Genomic DNA, 21,672 nt, shown 5'->3' with positions numbered 1-21,672 from the left:
CTCAGGCGGTGCCTCATTTGGGGGGATGAAGTCAGATACGTTGGTTGGACGGGTACGGGAGCGGGGGTTGTCGATGGGGCAACATTCTCTGATGCAGAAGCAAGATCTTGGTCCTTGCTTCTGTTATTCGCAGTGGTGGTGCGGAACTTACAGGTGGAGTGCCATGCTCTGGGACCACTGGCAGGGCTATCGCGTCCAGGAACTTGGCCATGCGCGGAATGTACTCGGTCATCGTGGCCAGGTGTCGGGATATGCCCCCCTCCAAAGCTTCGATGAGCTGGTCACCAATGTCTACAGTCCTCCTGGACAACCGAACCATCTCTCTGCTGTCATGTCGCGCTTGTAGTATAGACCTGCCGCGTTCACGAGGCTCCCGCAGGGTCGGCGCCATCCTAGGGACAAATGAAGTGCCCTGTGGAGAGGTGCTTGGGGCCGGCATCTCCAGAGTGGAGGCGGGAATGACCGGAAGACCAATAGATGGCCTTGCGGTGGAATGCGTTCTGGAGCGTGGCGATGCAGGTTCTTCGAAGTCCACGCTCTCATCCGTCGAGAACAGACCCAGCAGATTGATGGGTGACAATCCGAGCTCCTCAGCATCAGATGTAGTAGGATCATCTGCCGACTCGTGCCCCGCGCCCCCACCTTCTGGCCTCTGTGGCCCTGCCTGGGGTTGCGCTGCTGGCTGAGCTGCAAAACACAAATTAGGTTGTTAGAGGAGAAGGGGGTGCTAGGGTGACAAGGTGAGTCCAATGCAACACACAGCATATGCACGACAAAAGCACCACCGCTCTCAAAATCATCGCAGATATCACATTTCATGACCATCAACACATTGTGGATTGCAATGATTTTCATTAGGCCTGCATTATTTCTGTACACTTTTAGAAATCATCTATCATATATGATTGTTCGGATATGAGTTGGTGTGGCGTCTATTGACTTTACATCACGCAGTGGTGTAAGCTTTACTCACGTGGCTTCACTTCAGGATCTGCAGATTCACCCGTGGCTGTTCAGGGGTGCTTCCCCACGAGTGCTCGCACTCGCTCCTTCATCTCTGTGATGTCGCTGGGGACTGGTGGCCCACCACCCGTTCACCTCTGCATGGACCTCATCGTCGATAGATTCTTCTGTAAAAGGTGACAGGACGACATTGCGTGATATCATTGCTAGGTACTGTCACAGAGACTGATACAATACATAACCGACAGATGTAATCATGATTATTATGATTATTATCATTCATTACCTAAAGATGTACACCATGACCACAGGCTTTGAGTAAAACATTCCCGGTAAAAGTGCAAGACCTCACATCTGCTGATATTCACTCATGACTGTTACAAATTAAATTATATAAATACATAAGTACATGTAAATCAATGTAATACTTACTCTTGCGGATCCCATAAGGTTGTTCCATCGTTTGCGGCATTGGTTGCCCTCGTGCACCTCGTTGGTCACCGACGAGACCACCTCTGCTATCTCGGTCCATATCTTCTGGTAAGCCTTTGGGGTGGGCTTCCCACGCCCTCCCTGTGTCAAATCACCCCTGCGTGACTCGACCTCCTGCAGGAGGGAGGCATTTGCCTCGTCCGAGAACCTCCTGGTTCTTTTGCGACCTCCAATGTGCTCCTCTCCAACCTCACTGCTCTCTCCAGCGTCAGTCTCCACAGCGTGCTGTGATGCCTCCTCTTCTCCCTCCATTATAGGGCAAATTTGGTCAAATATGTGGCAGGTAACAGCTACATTTTTTTGCCTACTTGCTGTGAAGCTCTAAAATCTCCCTCCTTCCTCCCAAAGCAGCCACACCACATCCAGTCACGCCTTCAGTCCCTGTGAGCTCCCTCTCTCTCTGTCTCCTCTTTTGCGTATGTCATGGTGACCCTTGACCTCCTGAATCGCGGGAATCGAGCATTGTCATGCCATTGCTAAAGACGGCCACACTTTGCGGCAGAAGGTCATAAAAATTTAACGCTACCACCCATTTGATATAGCTCATGGTAATGCCTATTTTCAAAAATGTAAACTAGGTGTTTAGAGAATGAATGAGAAGCCGGCGATCTGAAAACCTTTTTTTATCGCAGAAATAACGCCCAATTTGGGTGATAAGCTCAAAAGTGGAGGTTCTAACCCCATGTCATTTAATCTAGATGATTCGTCAGCAGGACGAGAATTTCATGTTCTAGATTCCTTTGGATTGCTACAACTCTTAGAATCACAATGTCATCAATGTATTTAAATATTTGGCAGCATTGGTGCAAATTATGGACTGACTGCAGCTTTGAAGCTCGAGGATCTCCTTTGTGGGTTTTATCTGATGTAGAAAAAATCAGCAGAAACAACATGAGCTATTTCTAGTGTTCATTCATCTGAATTTTTTGTATCAAGAAGCCGAGGTGAAAGGTCAAGATGCTCAGAGCAGCACACCACCAAGATTAACACAAGTAAGCAAGCAAATGTGATAAATCCCGTAGTGGCTCATCGTCCCGCTCCCGCACCATTCCCTTTGGTGTTCTCCCAGGATCTATCCTTGGTCCCCTCCTATGTCTCATCTACATGCTGTCCCTTGACGACAGCATCCATAAACACAGCATCTGTTTCCACATGCACTCTGATAACACCCAGCTCAACCTTACCACCAATTTTCTAAAACCCTTCACAGTCTCTAAATTGTCAGACTACTTGTCTGACATCCAGTATTGAATGAGCAGAAATTACCTCCAACTAAATATTGGGAAGACCCAAGCCATTGTCTTCAGTCCCCGCCACAAACTCCTCTCCCTGGCCACCGATTTATCCCTCTCCTGTTTGAGGCTGAACCAGATTGTTCGCAATCTTGGTGTCATATTTGACCCCGAGTTGAGTTTCCAACCACATATCCTTGCCATCACTAAGACTGCCTATTTCCACCTCTGTAACATCGCCCGAGTTTGCCCCTGCCTCAGCTCAGCTGCTGCAGAAACCCTCATCCATGCTTTTGTTACCTCTACACTTGACCATTCCAACCCAATTCTGGCCAGTTTCCCATGTTCTAACCTCCGTAAACTGAGATCATTCAAAACTCTGCTGCCCATGTCCTAACTTGCACCAAATCTCGTTCACCCATCACCCCTGTGCTCGCTGACCTACACTGGCTCCCAGTTAAGCAACGCCTCGATTTCAAAATTCTCATCCTTGTTTACAAATCCCTCCATGGCCTGGTCCCTCCTTATCACTGTAATCTCCTCCATCCCCACAATTCTCCGAGATCTCTGGGCTTCTCCAATTCTGCCCTCTTGAGCATCTCCGTTTTTAATCGCTCCACAAGGAGGAAGAGTGTATTGGTATATTTGGCATTTAGGAGGATCAAGAGACGACCAACAACCATAGTACTATCAATGACAACAGCAACTTGCAATTCTATAGCTTTCCTAACATGCAGGAAGATACTGTTACATTTTGGGAGTTTTTTTTCACCCTTTTATTCTATTCCAATCCTCTCCTGGCTGGCCTCCCCAAGTCCCACCCTCTGTAAACTTCAGTCCATCCAAAACTGCTATTCCACAATAAGTCCCGCTTACCTACTGGCTTCTGGATCCCACAAAACCTCAAATTTTAAATCATGACATAAGAAATAGGAGCAGGAGTAGGCCATTTGGCCCTTCGAGCCTGCTCCACCATTCAATAAGATCATGGTTGATCATCAACCTCAACTCCACTTTCCCGCCTGATCTCCATATCCCTTGATTCCCCTAGTCTCCAAAAATCTATCTATCTCAGCCTTGAATATATTCAGAGACTCAGCATCCATAGCTCTCTGGGGCAGAGAATTCCAATGATTCACAACCCTCTGAGTGAAAAATTCTTCCACATCTCTGTCTTAAATGGCCTACCCCTTATCCTGAGACTGTGCCCCTGTTAGGGTAAAAGGAAGACTTCTCTCCCTCGGGGCGGAATACCTGATATTGGTAATCGACACCTCGCCCATCGCCCTCCGTATAACGACCACGGAATTAAACAAACAAAACCTTCAGTTTGACCGGCTTTATTTCAAGCAAATGCAAGAGAGGGTTCAATTGTTGAACCTTCAAAATACAAGAGATTTCGAGTATAATTTATACAGGTTTTGGAGAGGAGCAACCCTCCTACAAAATCATCGATAGGTCTATTGCTGTCAGCGGAGTTACATGGATTTGTTGACTCTTATCAGACTGGCTCTGAGTGGTCCATGCAATTGTCCATCTCCCATCATATGTTAATTGTGTTTGTTCCATGATTTGCACTTTGCCATAGTCTCTATGACACCTGAAGTAACTGTTCCCAAAACACTGGCTTTCTTAACTCTTTCTCAGAGACTTCTAATCAAAATTGTAACTGCTGACTTCTGCTGTTTTGTTAAGTGTTACTAAGGTTAACCATTTAGTTTTAATGCATTATAAGTGTGCTATACTTACATAAGCTAGTGTTATATACAATAGGCAATTATTCCTCAGACCCTCCTAATACTGATTAGTTCACTACCTTCAGCATTGTGTTGTGACCACCTATCTGTCTGCTCTTTGCCTACTACAATTCTATATCCCTTACAATTCCCCCCTTATGGCCCTTGGCTATATGCCCAAGATAGGCCATTTCCCAATTAATTCCTCATGGGTGAGCTTCCAGGGTTGTCCTTTCGCTTGGGTAGCACTACTTCCCGAGCTGCAGGACCTACCTGTTGGCTTTCCCATCAAGGTTATACTAAAGCAGTCCTTTCTGCCAGACTGTCTAATTCTCCTTTATTCAATGTTTTAACCGTTGTACGGGCTAGGGCCTGCCTCTTACGTAAGTCACACTTCTTGCAGGATAATACTAGCAAGGTGAGTTCCCTTGCGCTATAACCAGTACATTGAGTCCAGCATAGTTCGTGTATAAGTCCTTTCTAGCCAACATTTTTTCGGTGTTCGAATTCTGCCCGGCCTGGGGTATCCTCTGTTTCTCTTATCTTTCCTCCACCTGGGGTCTTCTCTATTCTGTCGAATTCGCTTTCATTGCGTCCAATTCAGTCGAGTTTGTTTCTCATTCAGTTCGAGTATCGGTTTTCCTTGCGGCCCAATGGCCTTCGCATAACCTCCTCAGGTAATGTCCATCATCGATGGTTTCCTCCTTTGGTTCACGGGTTATAATAAACCCGTTTATATCTGTCTCACCAAGCAGAGTAAAGCAGAAGTCAATATCCATAATGGTGCATGAGGTGTTTTCTTCATTTCAGTTGCCGTGGTGCTCACACATCAATCTCCATTTCCTCATGGAATAGTGATAATTTCGCAGTCCTGTGTTAGTGGGGGTGATACTCAAGGTGTGCCCGTCTACTTGGTCATATCCACAGTCATCTTTGATCATTCGTAGTGGATCTCGACATAAAGCAACTTGGTTATTTTTATAACAATCATCTATGCTGAGACTCTTAGTACTGTTGCTCTCTTCAGTTACATTTCTGGCTTGTCATGGTACCACATGTGAGTTTCTCCTACATTTCTCTCCAACAATCCCTGTAAGGTTCGTGTTAGGGCATCAACTCGATCATCTAAAGTGTTTACCGTCTCAACTCCCGCCGCATATCCCGCTGCGTATCCCTCTTTTTCCTTGGTCCTGCTTTTTACCTGACCCTCTTTCCACATTAAAGTTCATGGTTTTTGATTCAGGGCCTTTAAGTGCTCGCAGGGTCAGGTTTTTTTACAGGCTTATGGTGTTTGATCCGCAGAAGTTGGGGATGGTTATTTAGGAATACAGTAATTATTCGCTGATGTACCCCGAAGTGTATCTTATCCTTGGTCTGCTTATCAATCCCCCTTTTGCCCCAGTGTTCATAGTTAGACACGTGTGTGGCTCTGGGGGTATGGTGGTCGGGGCTCTGGTAGTGCTCACTGTTGCTAAAGTAGTGGGTGGGGCCGTGTTGTTGAGTCTATCTCGGGAGATACCCCTTCACCATCATTCATAGTTGTTGCATGAAATCTGCACCCCCTTCCCCCGGGTGCAGTATCTCTGTCCCTCCTGATTATAAAACACACCAAGGTCTTATTCCCACTAATTATTGGTCCCGTATTACTGGCCCATCCCCAATGTTATTTTGTTTCCTTGTTACGTTGTTTTATGCCCATTATTTAAGTCTACTGTTGCTCCATCCGTCACCATCAGTGTTTTTGATTCTTTATCACAACTAATGTCGCCCGAGTCCCTATAATACAGGCCTTGGTGTCCCTCAGCCTGTTGTCCTTGATATGAGGCTGTGTTACCCCACGTTGTTCCCAGAGTCCTGCAAAAAAAACAATATTTCCCAGTCGTCACCGGTTAGTTAGTGACCATAATTTTTTAACTGGGTCCAGTGTTTCCACTTGCCGAAAACCCTTATAACTACGCAGGCGCACATGTCCCTTACCATTCTCACCATCACCTGATTGGTCCCTTTGGGGTATTTGGACCTTCTTTTCCTTAGTGTCGTTCTCGAAGCCCTTGATTATTTGCTGATCTCTAGCCTGTGCTTTAAAGTCATGTAACTGCTTACAGAGTTCCATTACAAACCTCCGTATCCTGTCTTTATAGGGTCCTTCGTCCTCGTTTCCTGTAACCAAGACTTCTGGCTGTCTCATTAGTTCAAAGGATGTCAGTCCTGTCGTCCAACTAGGGGTTGCCTTGAACTTCATCAGTACTCGGGGTAACCTGTCTACCCATCCCTTTCCAGTCTCTTTGATTGCCTCAGCTAGGGCTGCTTTTTTAGTCCTATTTATTCGTTCCCCTAATCGGAAGATTCCGGATGATATGGGATATTTTTGCCTGATCCCTAGTAAAGCGCAGGCCTGTTTCATTATCTTCCCTGTGAAGTGTGTACCTTGATCTGAGTCCAGCTACAGTGGCATTCCCCATCGGGGTATTATTTCTTCTGCTAGGATCCTGGCCACGGTTTCTGATGAACAATTTCTAGTGGCAAAAGCTTTGTAAACTGGTCTGTTATAACTAAACGGTATGTCTTCCCTTTGTTGCTGGGTAACGGTCCAGTAAAATCTATCTGGAAGTTTTCCCAGAGTCCTTTCGGTCGGGGCTGATGTCCCATTCTGGCCTTTACTTTCCCCACGGGTTGTATTTCGCGCATATCATGCACCTTCTACAGTGGTCCTCTATATCTCTACCTATTCCCTTCCACCACCAGCATCTGGGCATCTATCTTATCATGTTGGTTCTACCTATATGGACATACCCGTGGTTTCAATTTAATAGGCTCCCCTGAATGCATTCTGGGGCCACCACATTCCCATCTTTCCTCCATATCCCATCGATCCCTTGTTGGGCCCCTCTCTGCTTCCATCCCTCCTTTTCCTGTGGAGTGGCTTCTCCCTGCACCTTAAGCATGTTTACTTCCTCAGGCCCGATGGTACATGCTCCGACCTGGGCTTCCCGGGCCAGTGTACCTGTCTCCGCCACCCGCTTGGCTGCCTCATCTGCCCATGCGTTTCCCTGTTGATGCTGATCAGTGTGTTAGTGTCCCTCCTCCTGAAGTCATGTATCCCCAGCTACTCCAGGCTATCATATAATCATGCACTACTCCAAATGCATAACGACTGTCTGTATAGAGGTTTACTCTTTATCCCCTAGCCATCCTGAGAGCCTCGGTGAGAGCCACCAATTCAACTGCTCGAGCTGATAAGCCCCCTCTAACCGTCCTTCCCTTCTAACATGTCCGCTGTTATCTACCACTGCCCATCCCGACCGTGGTGTCCCATTTATATAGCGCCATCTATGTATCTATGTCTGCTTCCTCAAGCCTGACTACTTCCCTCGACTTCTCCTGTTGGGCTACACTGATGCTCTTCTCCCTCTGTAATGATCCACCCTGCAGGGTTGTTACAGTTGTCTTTCATTATTGTTACCGTCCCATTGGGGGTTAAGAGCATTGCTTCCCATCCAGCCCTTCGCACGTCAGATACTGGTTTTAGCCTTCCTGTGTTAAACAATTCTACTAAGGTATGCTGGGTATGTGTCCCGACATTAGTATGCCACTGGCCTATGCCTGTCCCCATGTAATGATCTTTACTGTGGTGGGTATAGATGTGGAAGGGCCTATTCTGGTCAGGTAGTCCCAGAGCTGGAGCACATGTTTTAACCTTGCAACCACAATTTCCTGATCTCGGTATTTCTGCAGTAGTTGAATAGCCCTAGTACCTGCCTGACCCCTTTCACAGTTCCTGGCCTGGGCATTGATCAAATTGTTTCCTTTCTGTCCTCAGGCATCAGTCTCTTCCCTTGTGATATTATGTATCCTAGATTTGTTACTTCACTCCCCCCACATGCACCTTCCTACGATTTATTTTTAATCCCGCAGTCTGTAGAGCTCCAAGCACTGTAGTTAAAGCTAGTGCGTGTTGTTGTTCTGTACTGGAGGCAAAAAGGATATCATCCACATACTGCAAAAGGGTGCTCCCTTCTTTGCCTGTTGGGGGCCTCGCCTTCCTGCGCCTCCTCCCTTATTGCAGCTAAAACATATCAGGGGAGCTGCTCGGGGTGTGTCTCCTCCCCTTCGCCTCTGCTGCTACCGTCGCTGCTGTTATTTTTGCTATCTTCTCCCTTTGTTCTGACTTTAACTCCTCTATGTGTTCTGCCCACGCCAAAGTTTCATCCTGCACTCTTAATCCCAACTTAATTATCTTTTGATGGGCTTCTCCTAGCCTGTCTTTAAACATCCTGTGCTTGAGGAATTCCAATTTTTGCATTTTTTTTTGCTACGGCTGTGCACTGTTCTAACCGTCCGGTCCCGTCTTTTATCTCTTCCAGCTTACTTATTTCTTTTATCTGTCCTCTGTAGTAGGCGAGTATTATTACATAGGCTTTCTCCACTTTATTCTTATTCTGACTACCCCATCATTTCTTGTCTGTCAGGAGAGTCTTCTGGCTGCCATCCTTGCTTTTTCATTTCTTTTATTAATTTCCCAAATGGCAAGAGTTAACTCCTTTGCAGGTTTGTAAGAAGGCCTGACATCATTACGTGACTTCGCGTAATTTTTTAAACCTTTCCCAATATCAGAATTTTTTTCCCAAATCTTTGTGCCTTCAAAACTTGCTTCGAAATTAGGAATCCGTTAAAACAGCAGAAATCATTAGTAAAGCTGACATTATTAGCTTTAAATAAAACATTCTCATCGGGAAAGACAGCATTTTAGATTAAACTCCAATTTTTTCTAAACTTCCAATTCAAATATTTGCCAAAGATTTTTTTTAATTGATTTAAAACAAGACCACATATTTTTAATAGCTATTTTGTTTACTGAAATCCAAGTACTGGCAATTGTGACTTCAAGACCAGAGCTTATTTTCCTTAGCTCTGTAAATCATAGTCAAAACAATCAGAGAAACTGCCACACTTTTTACATTTTCACACCAGCTTTATACATTCCAGCATTTTGTTTTTAGGGTCCCGGTCACTGAGCAAATCTTGTGTTTTATTTCTCTCGGCACAAAAGCTAAAACTTCCGTGCCGGTTCCATTCCCAGTTTTTTTTTCCTTCCTTTGCTTAGCTTAGATCTTTTCCTTTCGTTATCTCCAAACCCCCTCCTACTTGTTTAGACTGTTCGGGACTATTCCTCGATAAGCATTGTCCATTTTGAAAAGGTTTTCAAACCCGAAATTTAAATCTCCTTTACTGCAGTGAAACTTTCTTGTAATTTATAATCATTATCAACATAGAGTATCTTATCTCTTTTCCAATATTCATACTTTGAATCAAAGCCGAGATTTCACTATGGCCATTATGAAAATTTGGCTTTCATTGGTTAATTACCCTCCAATTAAACCAATATCTTTTTCACAGCCAATATCAACTAGTATCCAGTAAGTTACGTCTTTTTCCATTTAAATCTCCTTTATTCAAATTAGTTTTTGTATCTAACAAACCTTTTACAGAGAGGACTTGTGTCTTCGTGAATTTGTTAATTTAAACTACATAAGACAATCGTACACACTTTTTTTCCAATTAGACGTTCAATGGTTTCCTTTAGCAGCTGTAGCTTTCAAGGTTGCATCTTTTATCTTTTGATAAACAAGCTGTCCTTTGTGAATTCAACAGTCAAGAAAGCTTCCATGCAAGCACTTTCACTTAAAGACAGACATTCACACCAAATACAGCTTATCCTATATTTTTTAGCAACTTCATGCATGCCATTTTTTGTCTGGGTACATTTACCCCTCTACCAGATTCCGTGTACTGTTTCCAAGCCCTTGGACCCCTCTAATGTCCATCCGGACTAACAATACTGCTTGCCTCCCTAATTTGGTTACTCCAACTGGAAGTGTCGGTTTTATTTTTCGTCTTTCCTGCTAGCATTTATACCTGGGACCCTTTTGGTCCATATCTCAGAGACCCCCCCTTGGTCTTCATTTTATCACACTGGCCAGTTTTCCTAAACATCCTGGGGTCCCACCCCACTTTTTTTAGGCTGTACTCCTTCTTTTTCAGACAATACACCTATCCCCAACCTTGGTTTTTGTTCTTCCGTGGTTCGCTATAACTTTGTTCTACAGATTATCCCCTTCTAGTTCTTTATAGAGATTACCTCCTTCCCCGTCAATACTATAGCTGCAGGTGGTACAAAAAATATACTCACTGCCATTGCTAGCTGTCACATCATCCAGGTCGGAGGCTCTGCACACTGCTTGCAGCGCCAATTGTTGGGGTAAAAGGAAGACTTCTCTCCCTTGAGGCAGACTTCCTGATATAGGAAGTCGACACCTGCCCTTCTGTTGGGGTAAGAGGAAGACTTATCTCCCTCAGGGCGGAATACCTGATATAGGTAATCGGCACCTCACCCGTCGGATTCGTATAATGACCACGGAATTAAACAAACGAAACCTTCAATTTAACCGGCTTTATTTCAAGCAAATGCAAGGGAGGGTTCAATTGTTGAACCTTCAAGATTCAAGAGGTTTCGAGTATAATTTATACAGGTTTTGGAGAGGAGCAGCCCTCCTACAAAATCATCGATAGGTCTATTGCTATCAGCGGAGTTACATGGATTTGTTGACTCTTATCAGACTGGCTCTGAGTGGTCCATGCAATTGTCCATCTTCCATCATATGTTAATTGTGTTTGTTCCGTGATTTGCACTTTGCCATAGGCTATATGACGCTGAAGTAACTGTTCCCAAAATACTGGCTTTTTTATCTGTTCCTCAGAGACTTCTAATCAAAATTGTAACTGCTGACTTCTGCTGTTTTGTTAAGTGTTACTAAGGTTAACCATATAGTTTTAATGCATTATAAGTGTGCTATACTTACATAAGCTAGTGTTATATACAATAGGCAATTATTCCTCAGAACCCTCCTAATACTGATTAGTTCACTACCTTCAGCATTGTGTTGAGACCACCTATCTGTCTGCTCTTTGCCTGCTACAATTCTATATCCCTTATACCCCCTTGTTCTAGACACTCCAGCTAGGGGGCAACAACCTCTCAGCATCTACCCTGTCAATCCCCTTCAGAATCTTGTATGTTTCAATGAGATCACCTCTCATTCTTCTAAACTCCCATTCTGCACAATCTCTCATCATAAGATAGTTCTCTTATCCCAGGAATCAAACTAGTTAACCTTTGTTGCACCGCCTCCAAGGCAAGCATATCCTTCCTTAGATAAGAAGACCAAAACTGTGCACAGTATTGCAGGTGTGGTCTCACCATGGCCCTATATAATTGTAGCAAGACTTCCTTACTCTTATACTCCAACCCCCTTGCAATAAAGGACAACATGCCATTTGCCTTCCTTATTGCCTGCTTTAGCTGTGTGTTAGCTATCTGTGTTTTTGCACAAGGACACAGAAATCTCTCTGAACACCAACATTTAAAAGTTTCTCACCATTTAAAAAATATTATGTTTTTCTATTCTTCCTACCAAAATGAATAATCTCACATTTCTCTACATTATACTCCATCTGTCACCTTACTGCCCACTCACTTAGTCTGTCTATATCCTTTTGCAGATTATTTGTGTTCTCCTCACAGCTTATTGTCCAACCTAGGTTTGTGCCATCATCAAACTTGGATACATTGCACTCAGTCCCTTCATCTTGGCCATTAATATAGATTGTAAATAGCTGAGGTTCCAGCACTGATCCTTGTGGCCTGCCAACCTGAAAAAGACCCGTTTATTCCTACTCTCTGTTTTCTGTCCATTAACCAATCCTCTATCCATGTTAATATATTACTCCAATCCCAAGATCCCTTATCTTGTGTAACCTTTTATGTGGTACCTTATTGAATGCCTTTTAGAAATCCAAATATACTACATTCACTGGTTCCCCTTTATCTACCCTGCTAGCTACATCCTCAAAAAATTCGAATAAATTTGTCAAACACGATTTCATGTTCATAAAACCATGTTGACTCTGATTTTCTAAGTGCTCTGATACCACTTCCTTAACAATGGATTTTAGCATTTTCCCGACGACTGATGTCAGGCTAGCTGGCCCGTAGTTCCCCATTTTCTCTCTCCCTCCTTTCTTGAATTGCGGTGTTACATTTGCTATCTTCCAATCCACTGGGATCATTCTAGAATCTAGGGAATTTTGAAAGATCAAAACCAATGCATCCAGTATCTCTGCAGCCACATCTTTTAGAACCCTAGGATATCGGCTGTCAGGTCCAGTGGATTTGTTGGGTTTTAGTCCCTAGTACTTTTTATCTACTTATATTAATTACATTAAGTTCCTCACCCTCATTAGACCCTTCGTTCCCCATCATTTTAGGTATGTTTTTTGCATCTTCTACTGTGAAGACAGATACAAAATATTTGTTTAACGTTTCTTCCATTTCCTTATTCCCCATAATAATTTATCCTGCCTCAGCCTCTAAGGGACCAGTGTTTACTTTTGCTACTCTCTTCCTTTTTACATACTTGTAGAAGCTCTTAACAATCTATTTTTATATTTCTTGCTAGTTTTCTCTCATAGTCTATTTTTCCCCTTTTTATCAATTTTTTGGTCATCCTTTGCTGGTTTCTGAAATGTTCCCAATCCTCAGGCTTACTACAATTCTTCCAACATTAAAAGCTTCTTCTTTCAATCTAATGCTACCCTTAACTTCTTTAGTTAGCCATGGATGGAACACTTTTCCTGTGTAATTTTTGTTTCTCAATGGAATGTAGTTTTGTTGAGAATTATGAACTATTTCTTTAAATACTAGCCACTGCTTATCTCCTGCCATACCTTTTAATCTATTTTTCCAATCTACCTTAGACAACTCACCCTTCATACCCATGTAATTGGCTTTATTTAAGTTTAAGACTCTAGTTTCAGACTGAGGCAAGTCAATCTCCAATGTAATGTGAAATTTTATCATATTATGATCACTCTGCCCCAGAGGATCCTTTATTATGAGATTGCTAATTAACCCTGTCTCATTACACAATACAAGATCTAAAGTAGCCTGTTCCCTGGTTGGTTCCATGAGGTATTGTTCTAGGAAACTGTCTCAAATGCATATAATCAACTTCTACCTCAACTCCACTTGCCTGCACTATCCCCATATCCCTTGATTCCTTTAATATCTAAAAATCTATCGATCTCTATCTTGAATATACTCAAGTGTGGCTCAGTGGATAGCACACTCACCTCTGAGTCAGAAGGTTGTGAGTTCAAGTCCCACGCCAGAAACTTCAGCACATAAAAAATCTAGGCTGACACTCCAGTGTAGTGCTGCACTATGGGAGGTGCAGTTTTTTGGATGAAACGTTAAACCTGTCTGCCCTCTCAGGTGGATGTAAAAGATCACATGGCACTATTTTGAAGAAGAGCAGGGGATTTATCCCCGGTGTCCTGGCCAATAATTATCCCTCAATCAACATAACAAAAAAAATGATCTGGTCATTACCACATTGCTGTTTGTGGGAGTTTGCTATGCGCAAGTTGGCTGCCGAGATTCCCACATTACAATAGTGACTACACTCCAAAAGTACTTCATTGGCTGTAAAGCATTTTGAAATGTCCGGTGGTCGTGAAAGGCTCTATATAAATGCAAGTCTTTCTTTTTTTTCTTTCTCTACAGCTCTCTGGAGTAGAGAATTCCAAAGATTCACCACTCTCTGAGTGAAGAAATTTCTCCTCATCTCAGTCCTAAATGGCCGACCCCTTATTCTGAGACTGTGACCCCTGGTTCTAGACTCCCCAGCCAGGGGAAACATCCTCCCTGCATCTACATGTCAAACCATGTAAAAATCCTCATCCTTCTGTTTAAATCCCTTCAAGGTCCATAACCTCCCTATTTCTGTCCACTCCTCCAGCCCATCTGCACCAATGCTGTCAAACTGTCCATTACTGCATTCCTTTTGTGCATCCCCCTTTCCTTCACCCCGCCATTGGCAGCCATGCCTTTAGCCACCTAGGCCCCATGTTCTGGTATTCCCTGTTTATTCCCCTCCACCTCCATCTTCCCCTCCTCAAAACTCATCTGTTTGATCAAATCTTTAGCCACCAATCTAATGACGCCTCCTTTGGTTCAGTATCCATTTACTGCTGATTACAATTCTGTGAAACACCTTAGGACAGTTTTCTATACAATGCACTATATAACTGAAAAAGCAAAATACTGCAGATGCTGGAAATCTGAAATAAAAACAGAAAATGCTGGAAATACTCAGCAGGTCAGGCAACATCTGTGGAGAGAGAAACAGAGTTAATGTTTCAGGTCAATGACCTTTCATCAGAACTGGAAAAAGTTAGAGATGTAACAGATTTTAAGCAAGTACAGGGCAGGGGAAGGGGGAGGGGAGGAAAGAACAAAAGGAGATGTCTGTGATGGATAGAAGGCAGGGTAGATTAAATGACAAAAGGGATGATGGTGCAAGGCAAAAGGAGATGGTAATGGGACAACTAAAGAAACAAAATATGAGTCTCAAAGAGGTGTAAACGGGAATGGTAGAATCATCAACAGCTGCCATGTGAAAAAAATATGGGCAGTGGTTACGGTCTGAAATTGTTGAACTCGATGTTGAGTCCAGAAGGCTGTAAAGTGCTAAAACAAAAGATGAGGTGTTGTTCCTCGAGCTCGTGTTGAACTTCATTGGAACAGTGTAAGAGGCCGAGGACGGAGAGATCAGAGTGGGAGTGGAGCGGAGAATTAAAATAACAGGCGACCAGAAGCTCAGGGTCACGCTTACGGGCTGAACGGACGTATTCTGCAAAGCGGTCGCCCAATCTGAGTTTGGTCTCCCCAATGTAGAGGAGACTGCATCATGAGCAGCGAATACAATATACTAAATTGCAAGAAGTACAAGTAAATCGCGTTTCACCTGGAAGGAGCGTTAGGGGCCCTGGACAGTGGGAAGGGAGGAGGTAAAAGGAAAGGTGTTGCATCTCCAGCGCTTGCACGAGAACGTGCTGTGGGAAGGGGAGGGGTGTTGGGGTGATTGAGGGGTGTACCAGGTTGTCACGGAGGGAGCAGTCCCTTCGGAATATTGAGAGGGGAAGGAAGAGGAAGATGTGTTTGGTGGTGGCATCACACTGGAGGTGGCGGAAATCATGGAGGCTGATTCGTTGAATGTGGAGGCTGGTGGGGTGAAAGGTGAGGACAAAGGAAGCCATATCATGGTTCTGGGAAGCAGGGAACGTGGTGAGAGCAGAAGTGTGGGAAATAGAATGGACACAGTCGAGGTCCATGTCAACCACGGTAGAGGAGAAACCTCGGTTGAGGAAAAAAGATGACATATCGGAAGCACTAGTATGTAAGCCAGCATTTCCAGTGCAGCTGTGACAGAGACGGATCATAGAATCACAGAAATTTACAGCACAAAATGAGGCCATTCGGCCCATCACGTCCATGCTGGCCGACAAAGAGTTATCCAGCCTAATCCCACTTTCCAGCCTTGTTGATTACAGCACTTCAAGTGCATATCCAATTACTTTTTAAATGCTATGAGGATTTCTGCCTCTACTACCCTTTCAGACAGTGAGTTCCAGACTCCCACCAGCCTCTGGATGAAAACATTTCTCCTCCAATCCCCTCTTAACCTCCAACCACTTACTTTAAATCTATGCCCCCTGGTTATTGATCCCTTTGCTAAGGGGAAGAGATCTTTCCTATCCACTCTATCTAGGCCCCTCATAATTTTATGCACTTCAATTAGGTCTCCCCTCTGCCTCCTCTGTACCAAAGAAAACAACCCCAGCATATCTAAACTTTCCTCATCGCTAAAATTTTCCAGTCCAGGCAACATCCTCGTAGGGGCTAAATGATCCCGCAATCAACAGAGCAGATCAAAGCTCTGCAGTCCTGCCACATCTAGATGTGAATGGTGCAGGACCGTTAAACAACTAACAGGAGGAGGAGGCTCCATGAATATCCCCATCCTCAATGATGGTGGAGCCCAGCACGTGATTGCATGAGACAAGGCTGAACCATTTGCAACCATCTTCATCCAGAAGTGCCGAGTGGATGATCCATATCGGCCTCCTCCTAAGGTCCCCACTATCCCCACCATCACAGAAGCCAGTCAAACTGCCCAGGTATGTCCTGTCCACAATTTACCGCCACATCAGTCTACTCTCAATCATCAGCAAAGTGATGGAAGGTGTTGTCGACAGTGCTATCAAGCAGCACTTGCTCACCAATAACCTGCTCACCGATGCCTAGTTTGGGTCCTGCCAAGACCACTCAGCTCCAGACCTCATTACAGCCTTGGTCAAAACATGCAGAGGTGAGGTGAGAGTGACTGCCTTTGGCTTCAAGGCAGCAGTTGACCGAGGGTGGCATCAAGGAGTACTGGTAAAATTGAAGTCAATGGGAATCAGGGGGGAAACTCTCCACTGGCTGGAGTCATACCGAACACAAAGGAAAATGGTTGTGGTGGTTGGAGGTCAATCATTACAGCCCCAGCACATCACTGCAGGAGTTCCTCAGGGCAGTGTCCTAGGACCAAACATCTTTAGCTGATACATCAATGACCTTCCCTCCATCATCAGGTCAGAAGTAGGGATGTTCGCTGATGATTGCACAGTGTTCAGTGCCATTCGCAACTCCTCAGATATTGAAGCAGTCCATGTCCGCATGCAGCAAGACCTAGAACACATCCAGGTTTGGGCTGATAAGTGCCAAGTAACATTCACACCACACAAGTGCCAGGCAATGAATATCTGGAACAAGTGAGAGACCAACCACCGTCCCTTGACATTCAACGGCATTACCATCGCTGAATCCCCCACTATCAACATCATGAGGGTCCACATTGACCAGAAAATTAACTAGACCAACCACATAAATATTATGTCAACAAGAGCAGGTCAGAAGCTGGGTATTCTGTGGTGAGTTTCTCACCTCCTGACTCCCCAAAGCCTTTCCACCATCTACAAGGCACAAGTCAGGAGTGTGATGGAATACTCTCCACTTGCCTGGATAAGTGCAGCTCCAACAACACTCAAGAGGCTCAACACCATCCAGGCCAATGCAGCCCGTTTGATTGGCACCCCATCCACCATCTTAAACATTCAGGGTGTCATGTTTGTAACCTCACATAACTGTAACCTTTATGTAACAACACTGTACACTGTATACACCTGGGAAATGTACACCTTGACCACAGGGTGTGAACTTGTGGGAGACACACCTCACCTGGTCATCCAGGTATATAAAGGGAGGTCCCACGCAGGGTCATCACTTCTTGATCCTGTGAATAAAGGTACAGGTCACAGAGTGACCTTGTCTCCAGTATGTGCCTCGTGTTGATTCGTTGTAGTGTGTAAGGACACAACACAGGGCTAGACTTTCCACTAGGTGGCCATCGCCCCCAAAAATGGGCCTTGTTCCAGCGATGTAGGACGTCTCAGCCTCAATGATCGCTGGAACATGGCCCTTTTTTTTTTGGAGAGTTTCCACTTGGCCTTAGGCTGGCGATGTGGAATGGGCAATCTGATTTTTTGGCGGTCATGTTCGCCCACCGAACGTGGAAGGAAAAAGCTTCCCTAGCAACAGACTTCTGCACACGTGTGAGATTTTCTTTTGGTCGACTGGCTTTCCCGCGTTTCGGGAGGTCAGGGGTCATCACACATGTGCAGAAGGCACAGGGAGAGGCAGAGAGAGAGAGAGGAGATAGAGAGAGGAGATAGAGAGAGAAGAGGAAGCCAGAGGAAGCCAGAGATCTCTACTTAACTCAAAAACAATAGAAAATATGTCATTAGAGGCTGATTCAGAGAGAAAAAGGGCAAAGTCCTTCAGTGAATGAGGTGCAATCCAGGTGGGCAGACTTGAATCGGGGTGTGCATGGGAAACCAATCCCCCTGTGCATACCGAAAAATATGGGCAGAGATTGCAGATGTTGTCTCATCTGCCTCTCATGAGGCGAGGGGGTCAGACTAGTGCAGAAAAAATGGAATCTGTTGGTCACTACAGCAAGAGTAAGTTGCATTTTATATTTTATATTTTATATTTTATATTTTATATTTTACTGATGCATGCAAATTTTTATTAGAACAATGAATCTCCTGCTTTGAATGTAAGTTTGTCATTCATAAATGTATTACGTAAACCATGTTAAGATCCGGACTGTGCTCTGAACTATCAGCATGTAACATTATAAACAGTTGTGACCACAACCTAGTCAATTAGCTTATGCTATGCTATGCACTTTTCTTGCTTGCAGAAGAAGATATCTATTAACTGTGACGAGAAAAGGTGGAGGGTGGGGGGGAGGGTGGGGGGAGGAGAGGGTGCAGCTCTGCTCAGCTGCAGCCACTAACCGAGACTGAGGAGTGTGCGGCCGCGCTAGTTGGCCATGAGAGCTGTTCGGCCACCACCCGTGGTCTGGCCGAACCCAGCCATGCTTCTCCTGAGTAATATGTAATGTGTCAAACAGTATTAAAAACTATATTAAAAAATTAAATAAGTAACTGATCTAATGTCCTGTAGTTATAATGCAATATGCAATATACTTGTAATGTACTTATGATATACTTATGATATACTAATGATGTCATGCATGCATGTATGCAGCCTTGTGCATAAGAAGCCCCAGTCTAACACTGTATACTAATCTCAGTCTAATATTCTCTCTAATTCAGTCCCAGTCTAACACTAAGGCCCCATCACTTTCAATAATTCTATTCACTTGGTATAAATGCACTTTTCACTAAAAAATGCCTAATCCACGAGGCTACTATTAGTAAAATTAATTATAATTAATAATCTGAGTAGATCTATCTATACAGGACCCTTAAATAACTCACAAATAGCTAAGCACGATTTTTTTAGCTGTCTCCACCCTGCCTCCGATCTTCAAAATGGCTTCCGTAGTGCCCATTTCCTTCAATAAAGCCCGGGAAAAGCAACTTTTAGCCAGTGATGTTCTCGCCGAGCGATCAGCCGGCCATGTGATGGTGATGTGCTGTAACTTCAAATCGGCCATGTGTGGGCAATCAGCTCGGCGATCAGTTTGGCGAAGTGAGCTGAAACTTGGGGGCTTATTTTTCCGGCAATCTTTCTGGCCTAGTTTCCACTTTTTGCTCTAAATGGGCGATAGAGGTCCATTTTGGGCGATATATGGGCCCTGCAGAACCCCACTGGAAACAGCCTTCCAGTCACAAAAAAACCCATCAACCTACCTTTTGCTTCCTGCCACTGAGCCAATTTTGGATCCAACTTGTAACTTTTCCTTGGATCCAATGGGCTTTTACTTTCTTGACCAGTCTGCCATGTGGGACCTTATCAAAAGTCTTGCCAAAATCCATATTGACTACGTCAAATGCACGCTCCTCATCGACCCTCCTTGTTACCTCCGCAAAAAATTCAATCAAGTTAGTCAGACACGACCTTCCCTTAACAAATGTACGAGTGTAACGTAGCCAAGTTTGCTGATGATACAAAGATGGGAGGAAAAGCAATGTACGAGGAGGACACAAAAAGCCTGCAAAGGGACATAGACAGGCTAAGTGAGTGGGCAAAAATTTGGCCGATGGAGTATAATGTTGGTAAGTGTGAAGTTATGCACTTTGGCAGAAAAAAAATCGAAAAGCAAGTTATTATTTAAATGAAGAAAATTGCAAAGTGCTGCAGTACAGTGGGACCTGAGGGTCCTGGTGCATGAAACACAAAAGGTTAGTATCCAGGTACAGCAAGTGATCAGGAAAGCCAATGGAATCTTGGCCTTTATTGCAAAGAGGATGGAGTATAAAAGTAGGGAAGTCTTGCTAGTTATACAGGGTATTGGTGAGGCCACACCTAGAATACTGCGTAGAGTTTTGGTTTCCATATTTAAGAAAGGATATAATTGCTTTGGAGGCAGTTCAGAGAAGGTTCACTAGGTTGATTCCAGAGATGGAGGGTAGCCAATGTAACCCCACTTTTTAAAAAAGGAGGGAAAGAAGAAATAGGGAATTATAGACCGGTCAGCCTGACATCGGTGGTGGGTAAAATGATGGAATCAATTATTAAGGATGCCGTAGCAGCGCATTTGGAAAGAGGTGACATGATAGGTCCAAGTCAGCATGGATTTGTGAAAGGGAATTCATGCTTGACAAATTGTCTGGAATTTTTTGAGGATGTTTCCAGTAGAGTGGACAAGGGAGAACCAATTGAAGTGGTGTATTTGTACTTTCAGAAGGCTTTCGACAAGGTCCCACACAAGAGATTAATGTGCAAAGTTAAAGTACATGGGATTGGAGGTAGTGTGCTGACGTGGATTACGAACTGGTTGGCAGACAGGAAGCAAAGAGTAGGAGTAAATGGGGACTTTTCAGAATGGCAGGCAGTGACTAGTGGGGTACCGCAAGGTTCTGTGCTGGGGCCCCAGCTGTTTACATTGTACATTAATGATGTAGCCGAGGGGATTAAATGTAGTATGTCCAAATTTGCGGATGACACTAAGTTGGGTGGCAGTGTGAGCTGCGAGGAGGATGCTATGAGGCTGCAGAGTGACTTGGATAGGTTAGGTGAGTGGGCAAATGCGTGGCAGATGAAGTATAATGTGGATAAATGTGAGGTTATCCACTTTGGTAGTAAAAACAGAGAGATAGACTATTATCTGAATGGTGACAGATTAGGAAAAGGGGAGGTGCAACGAGACCTGGGTGTCACTGAAGGTTGGCATGCAGGTACAGCAGGCAGTTAAGAAAGCAAATGGCATGTTGGCCTTCATAGCGAGGGGATTTGAGTGCAGGGGCAGGGAGGTGTTACTACAGTTGTACAGGGCCTTGGTGAGGCCACACCTGGAGTATTGTGTACAGTTTTGGTCTCCTAACTTGAGGAAGGACATTCTTGCTATTGAGGGAGTGCAGCGAAGGTTCACCAGACTGATTCCCGGGATGGCGGGACTGACATATCAAGAAAGACTGGATCAACTGGGCTTGTATTCACTGAAGTTCAGAAGAATGAGAGGGGATCTCATAGAAACGTTTAAAATTCTGAAGGGTTTAGACAGGGTGGATGCAGGAAGAATGTTCCCAATGTTGGTGAAGTCCAGAACCAGGGGTCACAGTCTAAGGATAAGGGGTAAGCCATTTAGGACCGAGATGAGGAGAAACTTCTTCACCCAGAGAGTGGTGAACCTGTGGAATTCTCTACCACAGAAAGTTGTTGAGGACAATTCACTAAATATATTCAAAAAGGAGTTAGATGTAGTCCTCACTACTAGGGGGATCAAGGGGCATGGCGAGAAAGCAGGAATGGGGTACTGAAGTTGCATGTTCAG

The sequence above is a fragment of the Pristiophorus japonicus genome, chromosome 11 (assembly GCF_044704955.1).
Source record: "Pristiophorus japonicus isolate sPriJap1 chromosome 11, sPriJap1.hap1, whole genome shotgun sequence".
In the NCBI taxonomy this organism is placed as follows: Eukaryota; Metazoa; Chordata; class Chondrichthyes; family Pristiophoridae; genus Pristiophorus; species Pristiophorus japonicus.
Note: the sequence above shows the minus strand (reverse complement) of the source record.